This window comes from Dermacentor albipictus, chromosome 5, assembly GCF_038994185.2.
Source record: "Dermacentor albipictus isolate Rhodes 1998 colony chromosome 5, USDA_Dalb.pri_finalv2, whole genome shotgun sequence".
NCBI lineage: Eukaryota > Metazoa > Arthropoda > Arachnida > Ixodida > Ixodidae > Dermacentor > Dermacentor albipictus.
Window position 1 is genome coordinate 120,868,000 of NC_091825.1, and position 26,358 is coordinate 120,894,357.

At 48.6% G+C, this 26,358-nt stretch overlaps 1 protein-coding gene and 1 non-coding gene across 8 annotated transcripts in view; both read right to left on the reverse strand.

Annotated features, from left to right (window-relative positions):
- LOC135911612 (uncharacterized) overlaps positions 1 to 26,358 on the reverse strand; it is a 567,380-nt gene that overhangs the window by 42,678 nt on the left and 498,344 nt on the right. The gene's annotated exons all lie outside the window — the stretch shown is intronic.
- Positions 21,184 to 21,260, reverse strand: TRNAT-CGU (transfer RNA threonine (anticodon CGU)). Its single transcript has one exon. It is a non-coding gene; the product is annotated as a tRNA-Thr (tRNA).

A 26,358-nucleotide genomic window follows, 5' to 3' on the forward strand; every position in this document is an offset into this window, starting at 1 on the left:
GGAGCAGTTCGTACAAATGTTTGCTATTGTATATTGTTAGCTAGTGCTTTTCGAAAATGATCATTGTTATTAATGGAAACAATGTCAGAAGGAAGTTCATTCCAATCTTTCGACGTACGTGGCAAAAATGAGTGTAAAAAGTGTGTCGTGTTACATGTACCAATTCTAACTTTATGATGATGATCTGTACGGTGAGATAAGTAGTATGGTAGCGATATGAATTTTGGGTGAAGTGTAGGGTGGTGATACAGCTTATGAAAAATGTCAACATACATTGCACTAACTCATTTCTATCGCCGGTGTCATCAAATTATTATCTATGGAAGACGAAAAACAATTCTGAAAAGACGGGAGTGGAGAAAAAAAAATAAAGAAAAAAAAATACCCCGCGGCCGAAGTTGGTAGGCACCGCCAGCCACGCGGCGTAGGAGGCAAAGAATGCTCCCCATTAAAAACGCCTCGGGTTCAGTTATTGCACTCCTGTTCTTTTCTTATTCTTTTTCTAAATATGCTCCCACACCACCTAGCTCACCTTCAATAGAACTTCAGTTTCGCCTAGTTGGTATTTACTGCAAATCATATTGACCGCAAAAAAGACGGGGACAGAGGAAGGAAACACGTAAACAGCACGGGCGGTAACTCGGTCAACTGATGGGAGGCACGTCTAGCCGCCTTCAAATCCTCTTTCTGTGTTCCCTCGTCCGTCGTGTCCCCAAACGAAGAATCCCTCATCAGTTACATCGTGGCGACTACCTGCCGTGCAAGATTCATCGGCTTCTGTATCAAGCGCGGCCTGATCCCTTTGGAAGTGAGTGCACTGTTCGGGTGTGTCGTTCCGTCGTGGGGTCACATCAAGCGCCTATGCAAAATTATCCGCGCAGAGTTGTGGCGGCAAGTTAGACTGCTCAACGATTGGCTTCGCATCATATGCTTTACTAAAGCTACAGAATGGCATGCGGAAAAGGATTTGAAGGCTGCTAGACGTGCCTCCCATCAGTTGACCGAGTTACCGCCCGTGCTGTTTACGTGTTTCCTTCCTCTGTCCCCGTCTTTTTTGCGGTCAATATGATTTGCACCTTCAATACGTTCTCATGTAAAGTGCTTACAGTTCGTTGGAGGCATTGAATGTTAGTACGGTCACCCGCGACCGTCGCAGTATTGCGCCTTTTTCCTTATTTATAGAAGGTTCCCATGGTGATTTTCATTATTGGAAACTTCTCATAACTAATCAACGCATCTCCAATACGCTTTTAAACGAAACTGTTTAGCGAGAGAACGTATTAGCCGGGAAAACGTATAACCCGAAACTACTAAGCGCGAAGTTGGCTTCCCGGAGACCGGACTTCCACTACTTTATAAATGAGACAATTGAGGAGTGTGTTGGTGAAATATTGCAATTATTTCTCGTAACCGTTACAAAAAAGTCATAATAAAAAAGGGTATTTCTGTTGACCTTTTTGTTGCTTCCTGCAGAAATTTTGCTGGGAATGCGACAGAACGACATGCATAATTTCTGCAACGGAATACCTCAATAATACCGTGAGAGTAAAAAACGTTACGTGAGGAAGCGGGCACAAAAATGGTTGGCCGGTATTGTGATATGACGGACGTGTCTTCTTCAACTGCATTCTTGAGAGCCGAGAAACGTCGGTTATAAGGGCGACATAAGAAGGGAGAGCCGTTCCAATCTCAGACTGAGCAAAGAGACGTTGAAATGTGGTCGTCGCTAAAAGGTTATGAACTGCAGTATGCTTCGTAAAGCTGCCTTCGTTGATATTTCGTTTGCTCTCTTCGACTGTGTTCTGAAAGGACGTTTCATGAGAAAGGTGAGCTCATCGCTCCTGTATATTAATATATAAAATGCACTGCGGCTGCCTCGATTTGCTTTTGTAATTATTATATTTTTTGGTGCACTGTATAGTTTTTTTTTTCATTATGTTGTACAGGGATGTACCGTTCTGTTCCTGGTGCACTTCATTCAGAGTACGGAAATGTGTGGTCCTGTCACACTGTATATAGCTTCCAAGAATTTTGACAGCTTGCCCCCTAGTGTCACGTGTATACAATGTGATCATTATGTTTTATCATTATTAGCTCACAACCACTGCGGGGGGATTGGCCGATAATCGGATAGGATTAGAAGACACATTAGTCGAGTGGACAATAAAGAAATGAGAATATCATAAGAATGGTAAACCAACGTGACGTTCAAAAAATTTAACAAGGCGGTCACCTTGAGTAAAACAACGACATTTCACCGACATGGCAGACATCCCCGTGACAATGTCCCATAGAGGACGCTGCCAAAAAAACAGAGCATTAAGAATGAAATATTGAAACAAATACGGTGAAAGGTTGCTTCTCAATGATTTTCCATGTTGACGAACAAGTGAACTATCGTTCCTTCAGCTCCACGTAGTGTGCACAGAAGGGAGGGCGCCAGCCAGACCAGCTCTACGGAGATAAACCTTGTTGCAATCGTCCCCCCTTCTTTCCTCTTATAATTACTGCAATTAAACTGCGTGAGAGGCCGTCAAGCCTGACCATGCGGCAGCGCTCTCTCTCTCTCTCTCTCTCTCACACACACACACACACACGCACACACACACACACACACACACAAACACACACACACACACACACACACACACACACACACACACACACACACACACACACACACACACACACACACGCTCATGTACAGTTGGAACATGCAAATAAAGTGAATCGAATGAGCTGATCTACTTTCGTGGAAAGATACCTTGTCCCGCGTTCTCCCATTAGCTAAAACTACGAAGAACGTACACGGGTCGCCAACTTCCTCCACGGCGGCTAATTCCATAGAGTTTCCTCTATGGCTAATTCTAAGCAGGGCGCTACACAAGAAGGCTGCGCGGACGCAGCAGCTAGAAGCGGTTCGTGGAATCGAAGGAAGCAAAACGATTGGCAAAAACGGGCGCGAACGGTCGCAAACAACGTCTCTCTCTCTCTCTCTCTTTGCAGCTCCTCCCCAGGGCAGCGTTTCCTCGCTCGGACACACGGACACAGTGGACTCTGTGCAAACAGCGACGACAGCGAGCGAAGGAGACGGCACCAAAGACGATAACAAAATTACTCGGGGAAGGAAGCTTAGTTCGCGAGGCGGAAATAAAAAAGGAATGAATAGGAAGGAAGTGTAAGGGGGAAGGAAGCGAATCGCGGGAAGAGAGAAAACAAAAGGAAGAAGAAGAGGAAAGGAAACGAAAAGGAACAAATGAAGGAACTGGGATTCTCTCGAAGACGGGCCTCACGTTGTCATCCTTTTTCTCTTTTCTTTTCTACCTGAAGAGCAGGCAACGTTCGCAGCCAAATGTTGTTACAAGGTAATATCCGGAGGAAATCGACGTGGCGAGGCAGGAAATAAGACAACATTCACTGCATTCAGCTACGATTCGGCGGTGTATGCATACTATAGGATTGTCACTGCACAGATTGAGCGTCGATTTTGACGGCATACACTCATAAAAGAGAACTTGGACAGCTTATAGACTTCAAGTTCACTGGCTGCTTTGGCTGGTTCGATACCCGTCATTTTGTGTGAGAGAATGTACAAAGAGGCACGAAAAAATATGCGTATACGCGAGACTATGCGTCCCGACAGAACTGCTGCGCTTTCTACCTGTCGATATTTATGCTTAAAACAACGCTCAACAGGCGGGAAGAAGTAGAGAAGGCGAGTACAGGAATAGCACTGTCATTTCATTTACGGGTAACCATGTGACCGTCGCTACAAAATAAATAAATAATAAAGTTTATATCCGTCGGTTCCGCAAGGCTATAGGCCTCGGCGTTAGAAAAGCACGTTGATGGGATCTTTAAATGGTAGAAGGCGCGTGATTTGCTGTCCGGTCGCATGCTCCAGCGTTCGCGCTTCTTATTCGCTTCTCGTCGTCAAAAATCGCTAAACAGTGCACTTTCTTTGTTCTGTCGTTGCCCGTTAAACTCGAAGCGGGTTGTTTGCGGCAACTTTGTAGACACAAGAGAGCAAGAAAAGTGCAACAGCCACAGGCACGGGAGTCGTTGAGACTTGTTCTGTAAACTCTACGTACACCGAAGCACCCCTGAACTTCCACATAATATTAAAGTACAAATTGTTATACACTGCGATGTAACATCATCGTTCATACTCATCATACGACCATCAATGGTTTGCGTAAAGGACTTCGCCGGCGGAGTTCAGAGCACCCTTTTTCTTGCCAGCAACGAGAGCTTAAATTACGAGTCAAGCCCACGCAGAGCGAACTAAGAACAACAAAGCTAACGCATATATATATATATATATATATATATATATATATATATATATATATATATATATATATATATATATAAAGCAGGTGCGCGAAGAAAGAGAGAAACAGCAACGAGAGTTTAAATTACGAGTCAAGCCCACGCAGAGCGAAGTAAGAACAAAGCTAACGCATATATATAAAGCAGGGGCGAGAAGAAAGAGAGAGAGAGAGAGATCGATGGCGCATTGTTCGCGAGTGGCCAGCGCCTTCGTGAGAGGAGAAAGAGAAATACAGAACTAAAGCACAAAAGGAAACTCACAAGCAGAGATCGGTGGATGCTTTCAAAAGAAAGAAGACGGGGAGAGAGACAGATGGAGGAAAGAGAGAAAGAGGCGCCTCGGACTCCTCACGTCTGACTGCGGCGGCGCGCAGGGAGCATACTGCTCCGTTGTACGCTCTCGCCTCCACGGAGTGAAACGTGACCTCACGTATCCAGCCGCACACAACGGGTGCGCTTCGAGCGCTCGCTGGCCTGCTCGCCTAACAGACGCCTCAGATGCAAGCCTTTTTTTTCTGGCGCGCGATGCGTATCGTACGACGCGATACGACGCCGCCATCTCGCAACGGGCGCTTCGGAGAAAGGGGGAGGGAAATGCGACGCCGAAGAGGAGGAGTAGACGAAAGGGCCGCGGCCAAGTGCTCACGTGGTGCAGTCCAAACAAATCACCTGACAAGCTCGCGCGCCTGCTGGGCCGAGCAAGCAAGCGCGTACGCAATGGAGCCCGCCACGGTGTTCCCATTTTACAGCGAAACTGTACACGGCTATAGGGTTCCATGTATTTTTCGTGTCCCTGAGTCAGCAATGGGGGGAAAAAAGGATGAGTGTGGGCCTATCCCTGGGATACTGAAATGCCGGGCCGACTCGCGGCGGAGGTGAAGCAGGCTTCAAGCACTCCGCCAATAATAATAATAATAATAATAATAATAATAATAATAATAATAATAATAATAATAATAATAAATAAGATAAGGAAATGAAGACGCATTGTTTCAAGTAGATGGGTATAGTGGAATCGTTTGTGAACAGCACATGCACTAACGAGCAGGAGGCGTTGCCACATACGTTGAAACGTGCGGCGGTACGTTTCCGCGCTTATGTCCCGCCCTGTCACTGGCGTCAGATAGGAACGTGAGGACCGTATCAGGAGAGCTCTTACAAGTTTATCCGTGTCATTGTCTTCCCCTTCTGAAAATAAATAAATAAATAAATAAACCGTTGCGTTCTTTTGAAAACATCAAAGGGGGGATACCGGAGCTGGAAACGTGTCGCCTACGACAAAAAAAGAAAGAAAAAGAAACGACACTGGCAGGGCTATAGGGCAGCATGGGCACTGCAGACAGGAGTAAAGTCCCATCGCTCTGAATGATATCGCAAGTTCTGCGGACCACACGCGTCCACAACAGGCACGATCGACTCTCTGTGAAGTAGCAATCGGCGACCGAAGGGCTCGTGACAATCCAAGCACTCGAAACCTACACTCGGCACAGCTCACGCGAATCGCCGAACCATAGGGCATGTGGCGACGGAACCGGCGACCACGACGAGTCGTAACCGTTGCTCAACAAGTGGGGCAGCCATATAGCGCGAGAGAGCCGGCGCGACGCACCGCAGCAATGACCAAAGGTGTTGATGACGAGAGGCCGTTATCTTATCGAGAGCGCCGCGGTAGATTAAAACCAAAACGCGGAGGAAAAAAAGGAAAGGAAAAATTACCGACGATTACGTTACTACCTAATGCGAAATTTGAGCGCAGCAAATAAGCTGTTTCACCTTTTCGATAGATTGAGGCAAAGAAATCGAGCAACACATGTATGCGCTATCACAGAATTTTTTTTTTTATTTTTCAGAAAGAACTGGCAGATAATTTCGCAGTGGCGAACGGCAGCGGCAATTTCGGCTCGGGCGGTGCACATATACAGATCCGCCGCCACCGATCTGGCTCTCTGATTGCCACCGCACAGGGGTTGCATTGGAGGAGGAGCGAGACTCGCAGGAAGAGGGGGGAGGGGGGCGGCGTGTACACCCAGCGGCAAACGATGGGGGCAGAAGCGCGCGCAGCAAGCGTACAACACGATAAAGGGAGGAGGGAAGAGATAGCAGCGACTGACTGATGCCGCTGACGCCGATAGTGAGTCAACCCCAGCTGCGGAGTTGGTTTCAGGGACAACGCCACCGATGCGGAACAGGGGGGGAGGGGGGGGGAGGGCGACGGTGTTCTATGCAGTCACGTTATCTTGACTCTCTAGCGGCGTCAGCGGCATCCAGCGGTATCAGTCGGTCGCTGCTAGCGCTGGGGGGATGAAAGGGGGGCGGAGCTGGTTACGAGGCCGACGACGACGCGAAACCCAGGAACGGACGCCAAAGAGCTGCGCTCTAAAAGAACATGGGCAGCAGTTGGAGTAGTTCGTACAGGCCCCACGTGGTCCGCGCAGCTGGAGTGGAAGCTCATCGGCGCGAGTGGGCGCGGCGTTGAATGTACGGCCGTTATCAGAGCTCGCCGTCGCGTCCAAAAAGAAGATTGGGCCATCAAGAGGAAGGGGAGGGGGGGGGGCAGTTTGTTTCCCGGCCCATTGTTCGGCGCCAGGAGATAAGGCGGAGGAGGCCAGCAGTGGCCCTTCGCCGCGGGCGACGCGAGCATATACGTACACGGGAACGGCGCGCGCGGACGCAACAACGGGCGCCGGAAAGCATCGAGCAGCGGCGAGAAGAAAGAGATAACGCGCGTAGATAACGAGACCCACATTCGGCGCGCGTGCTGTGTACATGCGCGTGTGTGTGTCCAGTGCGGGCGCGTGTGTGCGTTAGAGGAGAGAGGGAGAGAGAGAGAGTGCTTTTTCGTACACGTGCGCATGCGCGTTGAGGTGCATGTGTGCGTGCGCGCGTCTACGTGAGCCCGACTGCCCACGTTTGCGTGCCTGCGAATGTCACAAAAATAATCATAAAAAGAAATGTGGGGTTTAACGTCTCGAAGCTCGCGCAGTGGGTTATGAGGGTCTCCCCGTATACTCGAAAGCACGTTTTTTTCTTCTTTTTTTTTTAAACCACCTGGGCTTCTTTACCGTGCAAGCAAAGCGCGGAGCACAGGCGCACCGCTGACCGCTGGTCAGGTGTCAGCAGCGTGCGCTAGACAGTTACTGCGGTCAGCAATAACATCTTTCCGTTCCTTCTCGTTTACTTATTTATTTATTTATTTGTTTATTTATTTAATCAACAACCAATTATTACTGCATTGCCCTAAAGACCCGCTATCACCGAGCCATTCGACATTATTGTATTCTCGGGCCCAAGGACGTGGTCGTCTTGCGCTGTAATATACGGTAACATTATCTCACTCATGCGCGTGGAATTGTTAGCAGGCTCGCCTAACGACTAACGCGTATAGACTAACTCGATTGTTTCGCCGGTCAAACCCGTGCGATATGACTAGTGAGCAAACTACCGTTAACCGCCGATGCGATGACGTGCGACCTCTAAAAATTGTGTAGAGGCGAAAAACTTCGTACGTATACACGTGCATATCGAACGGAGACGTGGGGGTCTCCGGAGATATGTCAGCGGTTAACACACGAGAGCTTCGATGGGCGAAATTGCCTTGTCGAGAGCAGTGTCTTTGACGTTTGCAGCACCAAGTTTGAAGCGCGACTCGCGGCAATGAAAGTTTGCGCAACAGAAACGCCTTCACCACGTGTCCAGCCTGGGCGATGTTCCCGTCCAAAACAGTCGAACCCGCCACCTCTTCCCTACGGACGAAGTTTGTTAGGCTTTTAAGTTTGATGATAAGAGCGAAAATTTCCGCTGTCTTTTTCGATGCGCTTGATGCCGAAAGCCTTTTTCGCAATTCTACAAAAGGTCGTCCGAGGGTATGCATGCGCTCCAAAGGGTAGTACAAATGTCACTGAAGGTCACTGAAGCGTTTTCAGACAAGCAACATTCGAAGCCGATTCGAAGCCAACCTGCCGTGATGGCCTCGGCGGCTGCATGCAGTGTGCCAAGGGTTCCCGGTGGGATCGATTCAACATTCTATATATATATATATATATATATATATATATATATATATATATATGCTAACAAGGCTTCATAGTAGCGACGGACACCAGAATTGACGTCAAAATCGCTAATAAGCAATTCAAGATATCAGTGATTAAAATTAACAATATTTGACAAAGAGGGCCACTTGTAAACGCAGAAGTCGGCCAGTACTTGGACGAGTTTAGAGAAACAAGAACTTAAAAAAAATATCTGTGGCGGAATAGATTGCTTGCGGAAAATTTTCGCGCCTCCCGACGAAAGCGGGAGAGAAATCAGGCGACAGAATGCGATCAGCCGAGAACCTTTTCTTTGTTTTTTGCGGCGAGAAAAAAGAAAGGAGAGAGAGAGAGAGAGCAAATCTGCTTCGCCGCAGCCTATCAAGCTAAAAGGCAATGCGGCGCGGAAAGCACCCGATCGCTCAAGACGCAACGGGAAAATTTCATGGCCTTGGCGAGCTCGTGAAATCCCACCATAGATTATCGTGTACACCGGTTTTAACTAGCAAAAAAACCTCATTGCGTCGTGACTATCTACTGCGTAAAGTTTTTAAGTCATCCAGCCACATTAATGCACTCAATTCGAAATCGCGAAGCACTGTCTCCCAGGCGTTTCTTTTTATGCGAAACACTTCGAAAAAGCTGTCGTATCTGGGCCCCCTTGCTCTTTTTGCTGGACATTAGCAGCAAGGAAATTTTCAACGATATTTTCGATAATTGACTGAAGTATACTAATCAACTATTTAGTTACTAACTTTTGGAGATATGTAATTGCGAGATTGAAGTTGAAGAGCAGTGAAGTCACGTCTTCGTAGCAGAATGTCTAGGACTAGCATCAGATTTTGAGATTGCCATCTCCAAAAGCTATATTAGAAGAAACTAGTCAAACCTCGTCATAACGAAACTGGATATAGCGAAATAACGAATATAACGAAGTAGTTATGGTTTCCCCCTTCAACTTCGCTATAACGAGGTTTTACTGTACAAGACAGTGAATACAAATTCAATATAAAGAAAATTATCATAGAGAAAGAGAGAGAAAAAGAAAAGAAATCGGATGGGAAATGCAGGGAAGTTAAGCGGAAAATCAACATAGATGAAATATCTGATACAATCGAAATAAACTACACGGTTACAAATAGAACTGATAATCAAGGGATAGGCATTGAGTTTAATCAAAAAAGACAGAGGAGAGTAAGGATTGGCCCAGTTTGCTAGTCTAGCTGTACTGGGGAAATGGAGAAAGGGGACACACACATTAAAGATAAAGAACATCACAGGCGACACTCACGTGTGTGATTGGCTAATATCGAGTGGCTAACTGCAGAAGACAGTTATCTCAAATTCACCGAAAAAAAAAAGCCAGAGATAAACAAACGTACCAGGCGGCCCTCTCACTTGAACTGACTAAAAACGTATATGTACTAGCGGGTAACTTTCTGTGGGGAAAACTTAGCTACGGAGGCGGAGCTTCCGCACACGGTGATACCGCAAAATACCGACAACCAACTTGTGTTACTGCGCCAAGTAGTCCGGCAGCTTGACAGTGCTTTCCGTTCCGGAGTGCAACATTCTGCACAGCGTCACATTCCGCCATATTGTCGAATTCGCCGTTATGACAGCTCCGATTGGTTCGAAACGCCAACATGGAGGAATTCGAGATTGTAACGGATTTTCGACCGTGTTTATAGACTACAGGGTAGCAGTCACTAAACTTGCTTGATAGCAACTCCCCCTCCCCCCCCCCCCTCTTCCCCGACAACCCTTTACGGTTTCTCGGAGCTGATACTGAATCGGCGCATACCGCGTGCGCCAGTTTCGCATTTGTGAAAACGCGGAATAATACAGCGAAGAAGTAAAACAGAAGTACAACACCGAGCGGCGTATATTTTGTATGTCTTATTTCAATACAAATGCTGCAGTTAAGTGAACTGTTTATGTTTTCGGTTTCCCCGTGAGCTTAAAACAAACTCGAGTAAGACTGTCGGACTATTTTCAGCACCTCTAGCTGTGACGCGCGCGCTTCGCTTCCGTGTTTCCCCTACCATGGGCACAGAAAAATTACCCGACAGTTTGTCTTTGTTTTGTAACGCAGTTCAGAGCAACGCGAGGAAACGCGCTTTCGTAATGGCGACAGGCCTCTGCATCGAAGGGGCGCCGTCCACACGACGACGTCGCGACGGTAGCGGACACGAAAGCCTCTACCTGCATCTCTCTCTCTCTCTCTCTCTCTCTCTCTCTCTCTCTCTCTCCCCTCGCCCAATAATATTCTCTCTCCTTCAATCCCTCGCCCCTAATATTCTTGGCACGCGGCCACGCGGTACGTCATCGTGACGCAACGCAAAAGGAGGGAAAGCCCGCGTGCAGTGCATGTACACGCGAGTGTATACGGACACGCCCATTACGCAGCACCGACCCGTCCGTTACGTCACGCACAAGCGACGCGGGTCACAATGCCGTAATAGCTCTCTCGCTGCGACGAGCGTAATAATTCCCGCACAGTCACACCATGGCGCGGCCCACTCGGAAGTCGAACCACGTGATTCACGCGTCAGTGAACGCGCGGCGTATAGACGCGTGTCTATATATGGAAAGCCGCTGGGGCCACGTTTCGAAATGCTCTTCTGGGAAGGTTTTTTTTTTTTGTTACTCTAAACGCTTTTCAAGTATACGCGTACTAAGCTCGTTGATTGCCGTTCATTGTATCGAATGCCTCCTCCGCCACGCCCGCGTTTTTGAATTATGTAATCGATATTGGTAACGTTTAAAGAAATCAACCTGTGGGTCCTTGCGGCCCACTCGTTTGACACCTATATCCGCGTGTTGCCGCATGCGGTCGGTATAAACTAAAAAAACCAACAAATAACGCGAAAGATATCGTGGGCAGCCGAGCGTAAGTCTCCTTGGCTGCATATACTTCTGATAAGACTGGAATGGGCCAACTGAATCAATTATATACACTTTGAGAGCAGGCATTAAAGCATCATTCGCTCAAGATCCTGTCGACTGCCTAGCCACTCACGGGTTTCGTAGCCCGCAGGCACTGTAGAAAGCGTGAAATGGGGCTCTGCTAGAAAACCTCGCCAAGGCTTTATCTTAGAAAAAAAAAAAAGAAAAGAAACAGTACAGACGGGCTTATTCGCTAGCGAACCTTAATTACCCACGTCATCGAAGCAAACATCTAAGCAAGAAAGCTGCACATGACTATACCCATCTGCAATGCAAAGTCCGCGCAGTTGCCTGCTGGCCTGAACCAATTAAATTACGACGTCGAAGGTCCCCGGGCCACAATATAACCACGAGGAGAAGAAAAACATTCGCCTCGAGAAGCAGTGAGAGAATGAACCGACTAGCCCAAGCCAAAGATTTACTGCGTGAGAGACGCCGCCGCGTACAGTGTGGGGCTCCGAAGTAATTTTTTTAAGCACCTACACAGAGCTCTTTGACGTGCGCCTCAATCACGGTAAATGAGATTCTCTCATTCTTTCTCGATCCGAAAGCGGTCGCTGCAACCGGCAGTTGAACCCGCGACCTCGCCTCCGTGCACAACAGAACGGAGCAACGCTAGAGCCACACAGCCTCGGCGGCTCGTCTACGCCAAGGCTCGCAAATATCAACTCCGCGTGGATATATGACCGAAAAACGAAAGAAAGAAAGAAAGAAAGAAAGAAAGAAAGAAAGAAGGAAAGGAAGAAAGGCGCGAAAGGCAACATTTTTCGAAGGTTAAGAACTGAAGTTCAATCTCCGCTCTCATCAGGATTCATGAGCGATCTTCGCGCGCAAAGGTTACATTGCGGTAAGCATTGCTAGTAACATCGCCTGCAACGGATCAGCAGGGCGCGTTACACTTTACCGCTCGCCCGTCAAGACATCACGTATAGCCGATTAAAAGAACGTGTTGCTGGGTCCAGTTTTACTTGTGTTTTCAGGTGCGCACACTTTGAAAGCAGACGTCATGTGCACTGTGTCTTTCGTTGCCTCTTCGTTCAAAGTGGGTATACGAAACTGGCTAATGCGATGCTAAAACCATTCCGATTCCTCGATACCTGGAAGTGTGGTGCGTCACGTACATGCTCCATAGGTTGCCCCCTTTAGATGAGTCATTCCTCGCGCTTCCGCGCCCGCTCAGTCATCGAACAGGACCGTGCGGAGATCCTTTTTCCTTTCCCTCGCTTATTCCGTGTGTAGTGTTGGCATTTCATTGGCAGTGAGCCTTCGTAACAGCCGTTGCTGAAGTATAACCACTCTTCCCATCATTTCGTCGTAGGATGAACAAACAGCCTTGGACGCCTACGTCTCTCCGCCAAGCGTTTCGCCACACAGCGTTTCAAGCGATTCGGTCTCCTTCCACCCCCGCAACAACTGCACATCGCGTCGCGCGTTTCTTGTTGCTCGGGTGCGACGCTGCCCACGAGCCGGTGCAACAAACAAACAAACAAACAAACAAACAATAAAGCACGAGATAAACAGACATTGGCGTACGGAGAACACGTGCGCACGAGGCATACGCAGAAGGAACACAGGAAAGGCAACAAACAAACATATCGAGAGAACAACATTCTCCATAAAGACACGGGTATCGGCACGAAAAAAAGCGGGGCAAAGAAAGAAAGAAAGAAAGAAACAAACAAAAGAAAGAAGGCATAAAAGAAGATGGTAGGAAGCAACAGCGTTGTCAATTCCCCCCCCCCCCCTCCTCCTCCACGCGCTCCCTCAATGCACTACTCTCGGTACATTCCACCGCGTTTTCTCCCCAAGAGGATTTCTGCGACGCGAGTGTAAAGAGAGTGCTAAGCGAGGATGGAGCGAACGCAGTGTTTGTTGCCCGCTTGCGTTTATCGCCGAACAATGTTTCCTGAGCCTGTCCGTGCGTGCGGATGTTATTTTTTTTTTCGCTCAGCCGCGCTCCCAGCGGACCAATTCCGACTTCCCGATGGCGGAATCACTGTGTGTGTCTGTGTGTTTGTATGTACGGCGGATATGGGGGGGAGAAAGTACACTACACGCCTCGTAGAAAGAAACGAGGGAAACGAGAGAGAGAGAGAGAGAGAGAGAGCGGGGCACGAAACACGCACCTGCAACGCAAACAGCACTGGACCGCCGGGGTGCTTCTAAGTCACGGACGGCAAAGACGAGAGAGAGAGAGAGGAAGTTAAAACAAAAAGAGAGAAAGACAACGAGAACGACGAGAACTGGGCGTGCTAGCGTTGCCAGCTCTTGCAGCGGCGTTGCCCGCCTCCATCGCGCTGCGCGCGCGGACTGCCTCACGCACAAGTCGAACAGCCAGAACGTGGCCAGAACAAAAGCTGCGTCGCACGCAAGAGCGAGCGGGCGGAGGAAATGACGTGCCGCTAGCTCGCTCGCTCGCTTCCCACATGGCGAAGCGTGTGTACCCTCTTCTTCTTCTTCTTCTAAAGCTTTCTTCGTCTCCGTATCCTTTTGTTTCATCCCTCCTTATTTCGCGTCGGCACGTGGTTACCAGGGTCGACTCAAAGGCACGCCGGTGTGCTCGCCTTCTCTTCGGTGGCCCTCGCCGGGCCCCTCCATGGCTTTGGCCCCTCTCGTTTACTCAGTTCTTCGTGAACTCTTTTTCATCACACACACACACACACACACACACACACACACACACACACGACGTGCGTGCGTGCTCATGCGCAAACGAACGCTGGCTAGCGTGACGTAGAAAAGAGCGCGAGAGAAAAAAAGTTGGCGAAGGCAGAAGCGAACCGGAAACGGCAGTGCCCGCGCATGCACGCCCGCGCGTGACTCTCTCGGCGGCGACGACGCGCGGTCTCTCTGTAGGCGTTGTGTTCTTTTCGGAAGGCGGCGATGCTAATGAGGAAAGCGAGGACGCCGGCGTGGCTCCTTCAGTCCCGGCCGTGACTGCCGGCCGTTGCTGCTTTACAATACACACCGTTTAAGACTGTAGACATTTTTTTCTGCGGGCGCGTACTTTGGTCACGCTACACGTGACCGCGGCGGAATGCAGGAACGCTCGTACACGGGAAGGCGGTCCTCGGAGAAGCAGACGCGGGGAGAACGAATCCATACGGCGAATGTCGTACGTAGCGCAGGCGTTGCTTTCTGTATCTCAAACTCAATCAATCAATCAATAAATTTAGCGAGAACAAGTGTGTGTGTGTGTGTGTGTGTGTGTGTGTGTGTGTGTGTGTGTGTGTGTGTGTGTGTGTGTGTGTGTGTGTGTGTGTGTGTGTGTGTGTGTGTGTGTGTGTGTGTGTGTGTGTGTGTGTGTGTGTGTGAGAGATCATTCCTCCGCCTTCTACGTACGCTGGCTCAGCGAGTGTGCTAATGTCGTCGATCAACCGGTTCCCTGAGGTTTCCTGGCTGAAAGTTTTAGCACACCACTAGGCCTGCACTGGTTTCCTGTATGAATCTGGGAAAATGCTATTTACGCATACGCGGCGCGCTACTAGGCTACAGTGAGCGCAGGCGGTGGCCGAAAAGCGCGGTAACGGTAACGCATAAACCGTGTACAGTAGCATTCGTCCCGATACAGTGTCACCCTGCGATATAGCACATCATCATCATCATCTTTTATGTCCACGGCAGGACGAAAGACTCTCCCTGCGATCTCCATTACCCCTGTGCTTCGCCAACCGATTCCAGCTCGCGCCTGCGAATTTCTTAATTTCATCACCACACCTCATACATACATACATACATACATACATACATACATACATACATACATACATACATACATACATACATACATACATACATACATAGTGAAAACGAGTTTCAAAACTTCGCAGCAAACGGCAAGATTACCGCGAAAGGAGGTTAAAATATATATAGATGTATATGTCGAGAGATACAGAGGGAGGGACCAGAAAGCAGATACACTGCACTTAGCTACGCACGCTCGCAAAGGAAGTTCGCCGGACAGGAGTAAACAAGGAAGCTCCGAGGAGTGATGCCGTAAGCGCTCTATTTGCTCCCTTTCTTCCGCCCTCCTCTTTTTCCTTAAATATTTCATTCTTTCAATCGACCAAAACATCGACAGCAGCAGAAGCAGCGACAGCAATGAGGAAAAAAGAAGAAACCCTCGGGAGCGCCATTCGTCTCGATTAAATGCGCACACAGAGTGAGCTTGACCCCGATCCAACCAATTCCACCCCCCCCACCCCCCTCTGCCAAGAGGCGCGGCAGCGAAGCGTGCTAGCCGGCGTGTGCGAGCACAGATGGTGTCGGTGGTGGCGCGAGGCCTTCGCGGGGGCCCGCTCTACAGTCAGCCGCCCCCCTGCACGCGCGCTCGGATGACTCTTGGGAGCTTGGTGGCGCAACCCACCGCCCCGTTTCAAAGGGGACGCTCATAACATCCATCCATCGGGCGGGCGCAGTGCACCCCGGGAGGCGCGGTGTACTACGATCGCGATTTGTATTGGGCGCGAGGAAAGAACGGGCAACGTGTTACAGCGGTCGCTACCTCGAACGCGTGCCAAGGGCGAAGCTTATTTCGCAGCAAAATCCCCCTAACGCCTCTAAATGAATGCTCCCTAATTCCTTCTAATTTGGGGTTAGGATAGGTTACGTTGGCCGGGGTTAGGTAAGGGCACTTAAACTTTAACCTAACCCCTAGTTAGAGGGATTTAGGAGTATTTGTCGAGAGCCGTTAGAGGTTAGCTGTCAAGCATTTCATTAGCCGCTTTACGTAAGCTTCGCCTTCACGTAGATGCCAACACGTGCGTTTAATCTGCATAATTTCTTTTAGAGTTCAAGCTTTTCTTATAGCGCCGTCCGCTTCGAGGCATACTCCCTGCTGGAGGTTGGCCAAGAAGCAGGTGGTTTAGCAAGTATATTAATTCCCCTCTAATCCCCTCTAATCATAGTTAGGTTAGGTTCGGTTAGGTTAGGCCTCCTAACTTAACCTAGCCTAGCCGCAATAAGATAGATCTGGACAGAGACGTTCGGGAGATTTGCTCTTAAATGAGATTCACCCTCGTGTCGTTGGCGTAGTGCACTCCTGCAGAGCTCTCTCTCTCTCTTCTCTCGACTTTTGTATTCCTAGAACGTTTCTCCGCCCGACGCTTTTCTGCTCGACTCCGCGATGACGATACGCGATGACATCCTCTTCGGTACGTGACGCCGGCACGTATGCACGGCCCCGGGATCGTTCTTCACAGCTTTCTGTAGCATTTAAAATCACGAATACATTTACTGCGAAGCTCCATTACTCAGAGTATATAGAAAGGTCGCCTGCAAGGTCGGAGCAACTGCCTCGCGAATTAGCGCTCGAAAGCTGACATCGTGGGCGCGTTGCCCGCGTTCGACTTGTGCTGTTAGCGTTTATAGGTCGCACATTAAAAAAAAACTTACACGTGTTCTGCTGACGCAAACTTCACCGCAGCAATCGCACGTACTATGGCGGGTGCTTCAGCGAACATTTTAAAAATATTTTAAAGGTTGCCTGTGGCAGATAACACAACTATAGTTCATGAGTTGGTCTATACTCGGAGAGGCGGACATCACTTGCACAAGAAATTGAAATGTATAATCGACTAATTAACTAAATTTTTACGAATTAACTTTTTAACTAATTACCTTATGGCACGCATGGCAAATTAACAAATTCTAGCCGTGGGGTTCCCAAGGCGGATCCACTTGGAACAAATTTTCAGGATGACAGCAGGTTCGAGATATTAATTCCCGAACTTTGCGGAGAAATGCATCGGCGTTCCAGTTAATTTCTTACCAAAACGTTGTTTTATGCATTCAAGCACAAAAGCAACTTGGACCCGCTTTTTTCTGAATTTATGCGTAAACGACCTGGGTAATGTTGGTCCTAATACACAAAATATATGTTACCTATGCTGATGACGCTTTGCTATTTAAATCAAGCGCCGCGCATAATCTTGCAACGACCGCCAACGATGTTCCAAGTAAGGTTCACGGCATCTCTATTGAAAATGGCCTCAAAATTAACGCAGACAAAACTAAAGCAGCGCTGTTTCAAGCTAAAAATAAGAAAATTACGTTAGAAATTGATTTACTTAGCAGGACCGGGGCTCAAAAACAGAAATTGTAAAATGCAACGAAAACGCTAGGAGTAATTTTCGATGAACATATGTCGTGAAACTCCCATTACGAATTCCTCGCATGGAAAACTTTCCCAATTCGTGGACGCAGTATGCTGTCCTGAATATGTTCCGTGAAATATAAAGCTACTAATTTATAATGCCTTATTTTTAAGACATTTCAATTACTGCTGTCTTGTTTGGGGCACTGCATCGGTAACTAATATACACCATGCTTCTATCCAGCAGAAAAAAAAAATAATAATGCGCTTGATATGTACTAAAGCGTACAATGCTCCAACACAGCAACTGTTTAAAGCAATTAACCTACTTCGATTTCAAGATTTGTTTCTACACCGTTTGGCACTGGCATATCGTAGGAAGTTCAACTACGTTGTAAACAATATTCGAAGTATAGCTTGCCCACACAGACGCCTTTCAGCCTTTCAAACGAGATCACCTGAACAATGGAATGTTTCGAATTCAAGAACTAATTACGGTCAGAAAGTGCTCCGACACACCCTTTTGGCTTACCCCGTAAAATTATTCACACCCTTAAATTTGAATAAGAGTAAACAGGTCTATTAGATACACCCTTACTAAAGCGAACAAGGGTGTGAAGGTCTCTAACGCACACCCTTACAAAAGTTAATAAGGCTTGTAAATAGGTATATAACGTACCACTCTTACAAAAATGAATAAGGGTGTAAATTACTTTACAATGTACCTAATAAACTCTCCTTAAAAATATATCTACTGTGTTTATTGAGCTTACGAAACTACTTCGTGTCGGAATAATAATTTTTTCTTTTTTTTCGGTTGCCTTTATGCATGTTTTTTGGCCTGTATCAACGCTCGTTGAGCTTGTAATGTACGATTACTGCATCCATGGCCGCCATAATGTAAAGCTAAATTTATCCAATCTGTTCCTATTCCATTTTTGCCGCTATAGCTCTCCACGACTGGACAAATTTTTTTCGGGTCACTCTCACTTCGCATGTTTGTGACGCAACGTCAGGAAAACCGCGAAAACTCCCCGTCTGATATGACACGTGCGCACTGATTATGCACGATTAGGCCAAACAAAAGAAAAAAAGAAAGGTCACAGTTTCTGCCGACAGGTGAAGCACTGATTCAGATAGCAAATTATCAGACAGCAATACGAAGCAAGGTTAGTCGTTTTATCAGTTGCCTAAACCGCCGTAAACACTCACTCACTAGCTCAATTATCAAGCACATTGTCACGCGCGAGCGGGTATACAAAAACACAGCTCACTCTATGACAGCGGACACTCGCTGTCAGAACGCTGGAGTGATGAAGCGCGGCAGCAGGCGGCGAGCCAATTCCCTTTCGTGCCGCTTCTCGCTTCAACTAGGCGGACTAGGACTAGGACTTCAACTAGGACTAGGCGGGCGATGACACAGCGCACGCGAAGCCATCAGCTACATGTGGTCGGCTAGCCTTCGAACCCGGCGTATACATTGCCTCCGAGACAGGACCCGCGCGGCCTCGCTCAGCCGCCGCTGCTGGAGCCAGAAGAGGAGATGCTAAGCTTCCACCCTACACCACCCTCCCCCCTTGCGCACATGAGAAGACGGCGCGCACCCGACCTGTTTTCCCCCCTTGCGAGCGCGAGAAGACACCGCCGGCATCAAGTCGCGTTTACATGAATGCGACAGTGTCGCATCGCATCGCATTTCTAGCGCATCACATTCATGTAAACAGCAGTAATGCGCTAGGAAGGCGCATCGCATTAATGCGCCAGGCGAGGGTAGATTTACGGGCGCGAGTCGACTCTCGCGGGGCATGTAAACGCAGGATCGTCGCATTAGGAATGATGGGAAGGAATTACCAACCAACATGGCGGCGGTCCCGGCTGCCCGCTTCGAATTGAATTTGGCGTTGCTTCTGTAAAATGCACTTCGTTCGCAGCAAATGAATGTGTAAACGGCTTTCGCTTAGTCTCAGGCCGCTTCGACGACAGGGTATTATGGATAACCTTGTGGTGTTTTCGAGATCGCTTCTCGTTTCGAACGAGGCGAAGCCTAATGAAAGAAACATTCGAGATGTCAGCGCTACCTATCGCTATAGTCGGAAAATAGCCGCAACGACGACTAATGGCCTCCGAGATCCGAAAATCTCACTGGCCAGCTAAAGCTGCAAAAAATGTGCGCTGCTTCGCGTCCGCTACACTATAGCGTATAGCGTACGCTATAAGTTGCGTACGCTAAACTAAAACTGTCTATTTCTCGGCACTCAACCACCAACGTGCACTCGGCCCACAACCGGAAACCAGTTGCACCGGAAGTCGGTTGCACTTCACTTATACGACACCATGTGGCGCTACGTTTTTGCGAGAGTTAAGGCGCTACATGTAAACGGCGTCGCATCACCCTTCCCAAATGCGCTTGGAAATGCGATGCGCCACTGTCGCATTCATGTAAACGGGGCTTATAGTTCTCGGCTCACACTCACATGCTTTCGCTCGCACCTATACAGCATGCGGCGCGAGGCCACGATGTTGTCGCGCTTGGGACATTATGGGGACGTCAGGGCGACGCCGATGGAATGCGCCTGGAGTGTCCGTATAGCTGCTACCGAAATGAAATAATTACAATTCTACGCTTTTTAAAATTTTTTGCGCCATTAGCCCTCCGATATCGGCCAAAACGTTTTGGCATTGCGTTGACTACGCCCGTTTGTGACGCGTCGTCACAAAACCGCGAGAACTCATCCGGTCAAGACGTGTGCGCACTAAAGAGGCATTAACATGCCGAACGAGAGTGATTTTTTCTTTTTCGCGATAGCCGCAGACTGTTTCTTTTTGACAGGAATGGAAGATGGCGTCCCGCCGATCGCTCTGACACTGCCTACACGGAGCTGCCGGAGGAAACGAAATTCTCTGCATACAACATTCTTTTTCTTTTTTGGTGGCAGTATGGCGTTGACGATCCATTCGACACGTATACGACATCTCTCTGCCAACCCTTCTTCGCGTTTAGGATTCGTTTTGGCGGCACTTTTACCCTTCCATTGGACGCCGCCGCGATTTTCGATCGCGCAGCCGCTGTAAGCAAAGCAAGGGGAAGCGCATACCAATAGCAAACGCCAGCACAGCCTTCCCACCAGGTTATCTATCTATCGCTGTGCTAGCTCGGACCCAGCGAAACCCTCTCCACTTCAGCGCTCTCCGCGCCCCTTGTCGGACAATTAGATAAGAAAATTGTATCAAGGTAGGCAATGCTATTTGCTTACATTGACAACAAATGTGCGCCCTGCTATAACCGAAGAGAGTGCTCGATTGGGCTGTTCAGACAACGGTGTCGATCACCACCCGATGCTTGCGTCGGCGGTGACGTAAATTTGACGTCAAGAGATTGGAATAAAATCAGAATTGAACAGTTTTACGTTATACGGCACCATGTTACGCTTCTTTTTTTTTTTTGCAGCCTGCACGTTGTACCATAAAAGAAAATACATAACTAATCAATACTGTTCGTGTACAAGTCGTTCTCGTGACATTTCTTCGTGTATATCGATTACATGCTTTCCTTTTGATAAAATGCACCATTTCTCTCTCTGGCCTGTAGACAAGTTCCTATACTGCATATATATATATATATATATATATATATATATATATGTGTGTGTGTGTGTGTGTGTGTGTGTGTGTGTCATAAGCCAACATACATAGGCACAAAGGAGATGATAGGATACTTAATAATTGAACTAAAGAAACGAAAAATGAATAGAAACGAAATTGGATGAAAGAACGAATGGCTGCAGGTGGGTGGGACACGAACCCACGCCTTCGCATTACGCGTGCGATGCTCTTACCAACTGAGCTACCGCAGTGCTCTTTTCCCATCCACTTTCTGGGGTCTTTATCTTCTTACTACAAGAACTAACCCTGGAAGTGCTAGCCGGCGCCACCACTGACAAGCCTAGGCGACCGATGATGATCCTTCCTGCCGCAGGCGCCACGTGACATGTACTTTTTGGGTGAAGGCAACTGGTCAATAAACCCACTCGTGCAATCTGAAGGCATCAATGCTGCCGGATTCGAGACCCTCGCTATGTAATCAACGAGAAGAAAGGAAACCGAGGGGCCCGATATATTTCAAGTACTCCTGCTGTTGCCTCAGATGGGTTTTTGGGCCAGTCAAGTTTCCTTCGAGCAACATTTACCCAAAACCCCACAACAGAATTGCTTTGAACTGTGTGGGAAATAAGGTCACTCCTTCAAGGACCCTTGTAAATATTTGGTTAATTAGCGAAAAAGAAACTGCGATATGTCGTTCACGCAGTGTCTGCGGCCTAAGGCGCTAGGTGCCGTCGTTTGATGATTGGCTGCGACAAGTGGCCAACGTCGAAGACACGCTTAACTCAATATATGGAGCTTTGCGAGCGAAGCTTCCATCGTGACGCCACCCTCAGATCCCTTATTCTTGTTCGCAAATATCCCTGGAGCCATCATTTTTCTCTCCAAGTAATTCAACTGATGCAGCACGTACAGTGAGCTCTCTACCACTGAAAATTTTCTAATGAGTCTGTTACCTTTAAAGAAAAAATATCCGGTATATAAGGGTGATGGAGTTCATCGAAATAGGCTCAAGGGTAGTTCGGACTACACTACCGGCCATTTTGAGCTTTGGCAGCGGTCCACTAAGTGAAACAAATAACCTAGCTATTTTTCTTAATTCCACTGCGAGCTCATGTGATGGAACGCTGCCTGCATGCTGAACCAGCATCCTTCGTCATCTTTCAGCGAACGCAGCGTTGGCCAGGGTTGCTTAGTTGCCGGCGACACTCGAACAGAGGCAAGCACAAGCCAGCCGGAGCAAAGGACAGAAACCAACAATTGTGTTTGCGAATATGAACGGCCGTAACCTGCGATAACACGTTTCGACGAACAGCTGGGCATTCTTTTGTTCCCGTTATCTTCGATGCGCAAAACAGGCCGCAGATACGAGGTCATGGTTACCAGACCCAAACCCATATACAATATTTCGCCTGTACAGTGCTTTAAGCCGAAAGACGTGAATACACGTTTCCAGAGAATAGTACGTTTTAGCACATAGTTACAGAGATGTACTGTTACCGTGACTGTTATCGGTTCTCTCCGAACTGAGCATGCGTCGTGAATCCCGCACCTGCGCAGTAGGCGGCAGGTGGTATCGGTAACGATATAACGGTAACGTTATAACGGTAACTATATATATGTTAATACAAAGATAAAGTAACACGATACACAAGACAAGAGAGAAAGATGAAACGACACGCGTTGTTTTGTCATGGTAGTGTCAGCCGTACATCGACAGTTTTGTTCTTTATCTTTGACTATGCTACACCAACTGACCTGCCCTTCTACACTCCTGCATGCGTACTCTACTAGTGCCATCCTTCGGATACCCAACTGCTTTCACTTCAAGCCAACTAGCTAACTGGTTCTTCGTTTACAATTGGTGTGCCCGCGCACACACCAACTGACGTTCTGTGCACACGTGATGTTCAGAACAGCGTACAACGCACGCACGCACCCCCCCCCCCTCTCTCTCTTTCTCTCTGAACGACGAAAGTAAAGGGGGATGTGACATCACGGCAGGAGGTGTACAACACACGCACGCACGCACACATACTCTCTCTGAACTACGAAAGTAAAGGCGGATGTGACATCACGGCAGGAGGTGGTGGTCGGGGGGGGGGGGGGGGCGGCGCGCCCTCGCGGGAGACCACGCCAACCACGACACTGCGGCGATGCAGAACTTGGGGCGAGACGCGCAACCACATGGCCTACATCCGGTCTTTATTATACGGCCGCCGCCGCCGCCGCCTCAGGGAAGGAGGCGGTGGCTCCCGTGCAGCGCGCCGCTGCCTCCCGAAATGACTCCGCACTTAAGAACCAACGTGTACGAGGATAACAACAGCGAAATAGAGTCACTCGCGCGCGCGCGCATATACGCCAGGCGACCGCCACGAGGGCCTCTTTTTTTCTATTGCTCCTGCCGCTTCCTCTATATGGCCTCGGAAGGTATATGGCGGGGCAATTACGAGGGCGGCTCTCTCGTCTACGCCCGCATCCACACAAATCCGCAACGTATTATACTGCGCACACTCGCAGTCGAATGCGCATGCGCCGGCGTGCATATGAAGTCGTGGGCTGCATGCACGAGGGACCCAGCACTGTTGATGGCCCGCCGCGCCGAGGCTTTTCGATCTCTCTCTCTCTCTCTCTCTCAACTGTTTCTTTCGTGCGTCGGCTTGGCCGTTCACTTTTTTTCTCTGCATGCGTGTACGGCGAGGTCAACGCGAAAGTGAAGAGGCCGCGATAGCGTAAATGCCCTCGGCTTCCGGGCGTGTAGGCGCAAGCGCGTAGCTCAAATGATCGCGTTTTGCCGTGCGGTGAAGGGGAAAAGAAAGGGATTGAAAGAAAACGCACATTACGCGAATTTCCCTGCAATACATTAAAGATCCACGGGTAATGTGTACATTTGCAACGAGCAGCTGAGAAGTCTATGCGCGGGCTTTATTCCACCCGTCTTTCGCAGCACCGGCGTCACAGAGAAACTTCGAATTAACAGTCGCCGGCCTCGAGAGGGGAGGTCGCGGTGTCAACAGTCTCGGATTACGCCCTTATTCAGCAGGCCGGATTGAGAAGGAGATTCTTGATGATGGGAAGGAAAGGTTAGGGTAAAGTGCAGCGCAGTAACTGTCTCTCAGCAGAGGACAACACCTCAACCGCGCTGCACAGGGGGTAGGGAATGAAAGTCTTTGTATAGCCGGAACTCTTCGAGAAGGAAGGCGAGAGAGAAAGCAAGGGTAGGGAAGGCAGGGAGGTCAACCAGAACAGCATCCGGTTTGCTACCCTACACTGGGGGTGGGGGAAAGGGGAATAGAAAGAGGTAGAAAGGGAAGGAAAGGAAGGGAAAGAAAGAAAGGCGAGCTTCCTGATAAAAAAAGGGGCTCTCGCTGTTTAGGCGTAAACAGAGTAAACGCGCTCCATCTGTGGTGTACGTAACGTCTCAAATAAAAAGGAGTAAAATAAACGAGACAAAGCAGTTACTGTTGCAAAAGGAGTCACCGGCGGAGCTCCGTTTGGTCTTAGATAAAGATAATACTTTCGAGAACCGGTGCTTGGCAAGCCGTTTGGTTTTTCACATGCTTAATTTTCTTAGGGTAGTCTTGGGAACTTCCGCATGTGGCTTACTTGTGTGTGCCAGTGGGAATCTTGAAACGCTGGCATAAGAATTCGACGCGCTCCTCTCAACCTTTAGCGTTTTCCAGGAGTGTCTCGTAGTGTTCGCGGTATACATTGGCAGGAGCACATGCAGACCGTGAATATTGTTACAATACATTACGCAGTCGTCTCAATGCGATTGTTCAGTAACCTCTGTAGGTAGTTTATCATGCGAGTGGTAAGAAGTGTGTTCGTTTGTGCACGTAATTATTACCAGCACTGCTCGAGACCTGCTTAGGCCGGCTGAGGCAGTGTGTTTTCAAGCGCGAAGAGGCGGTGAATATCATCGCATTTACCTAACACACATTGTTTATGAATCGCCAAATACTTGCATGAAATTGCGAACACACATTTTACATCGTGTAGATCAAGTCAAACATCCGTGTACTTAGGTTTAGGTGCACGTTAAGGAACCCCAGGTGTTCCAAATTTCCGTATTCCCCCACTACGGCGTGCCTCGTAATCAGAGCGTGGTTTTGACACGTAAAAGCAGAGGGGGAAGAAAAAAAAAGGAGTTTACACATTCCTCTTCACGGACGAAGAAATAAAAGAGAGTGCGATATGACGCAACGAACTGATCTCAATCCACCTTGCACACGTAACAAAGGAGTGCGAGATCGACGCAACCTGACGCGACGTTCTGTACAGTGAACAATTGAGCGAGCTATGCGTAAAACTCTCTAAATGACGAAGTTCCATGGCGCTGCCGGTTATCTTATGCAGGCCCCACTCGCTGACGGCGCAAACGCGCGCCGAAAGAGACTGGAAAGCGAGCCAGACAACTCGAAATGCATGTGGCGCAAGGGCTTCGCACCTTATTGCTTCACCAGGATCAGCAGTGGCTGGCAGCGGGCTCCGAGCAGGATGTTGTTGCCGCCGTTTGTGAATAACGTCTGCTGCTGAATCCGCGAGGCGAGAGTGACGCACCGCTCACGAGCCAAGAAAGCGTGTAACGCGTTCTGGCATACGATCGCGCTACCAGTTGCGCTATGCGCCAATTGAGAAGGGGAAGAAAAAGTCCTGTTCTGAATTTCGGCACAGTTAATTGGCTAATTAGTCGTTCGATCGTGTACGAAATTTTAGCCTGCAACAGAATTTCTTATGACCAACCACGCAGTGCAGTGTGTGGTGTGTGTGTGTGTGTGACAGAGAGAGAGAGAGAGAGAGAGAGAGAGAGACTCCTAATGAAAGGCAGAGATTTTAGCGGGCGTATAGATATCGCTGACATGCTACTGTGCTGTAGTGACATCTTTCTTAAAAGTATACTCACGTGTGTGTGTCTGTGTAGCCCCTACACACATGCGCGCGCGCGCACCCACACACGTAGAGCACGCGCGGGGGGCTAGTTGGGAAAATATGAATGCATGGACGATGAACACAAACAGACGCAAATACAGAAAAAAAAATATCACGATAGCCAGTGTGTGCGTCTTAGCGACAGCTGAGCAGTGGAAGACGCCGCAGTGGAGGACTGCGCAATGATTTCGAACCAACGCGGTTCTCAATACGCACCGAAATCCCAAGTAAGCAATCAGAGCGCTTGACACAATCAGAGCACGTGCGGCAAGTAATAGAACACGTGACCTCTTTCGCAGCGACAGAACGCTATCTACAATCTCACAGCCCGGTACTTTACTGTACTATAGAAAAGGATAACGTTCCGAGAGTTTTTCAACCGCCAAATCCCTCACTATGTTATTGCCATGGACTGAATAT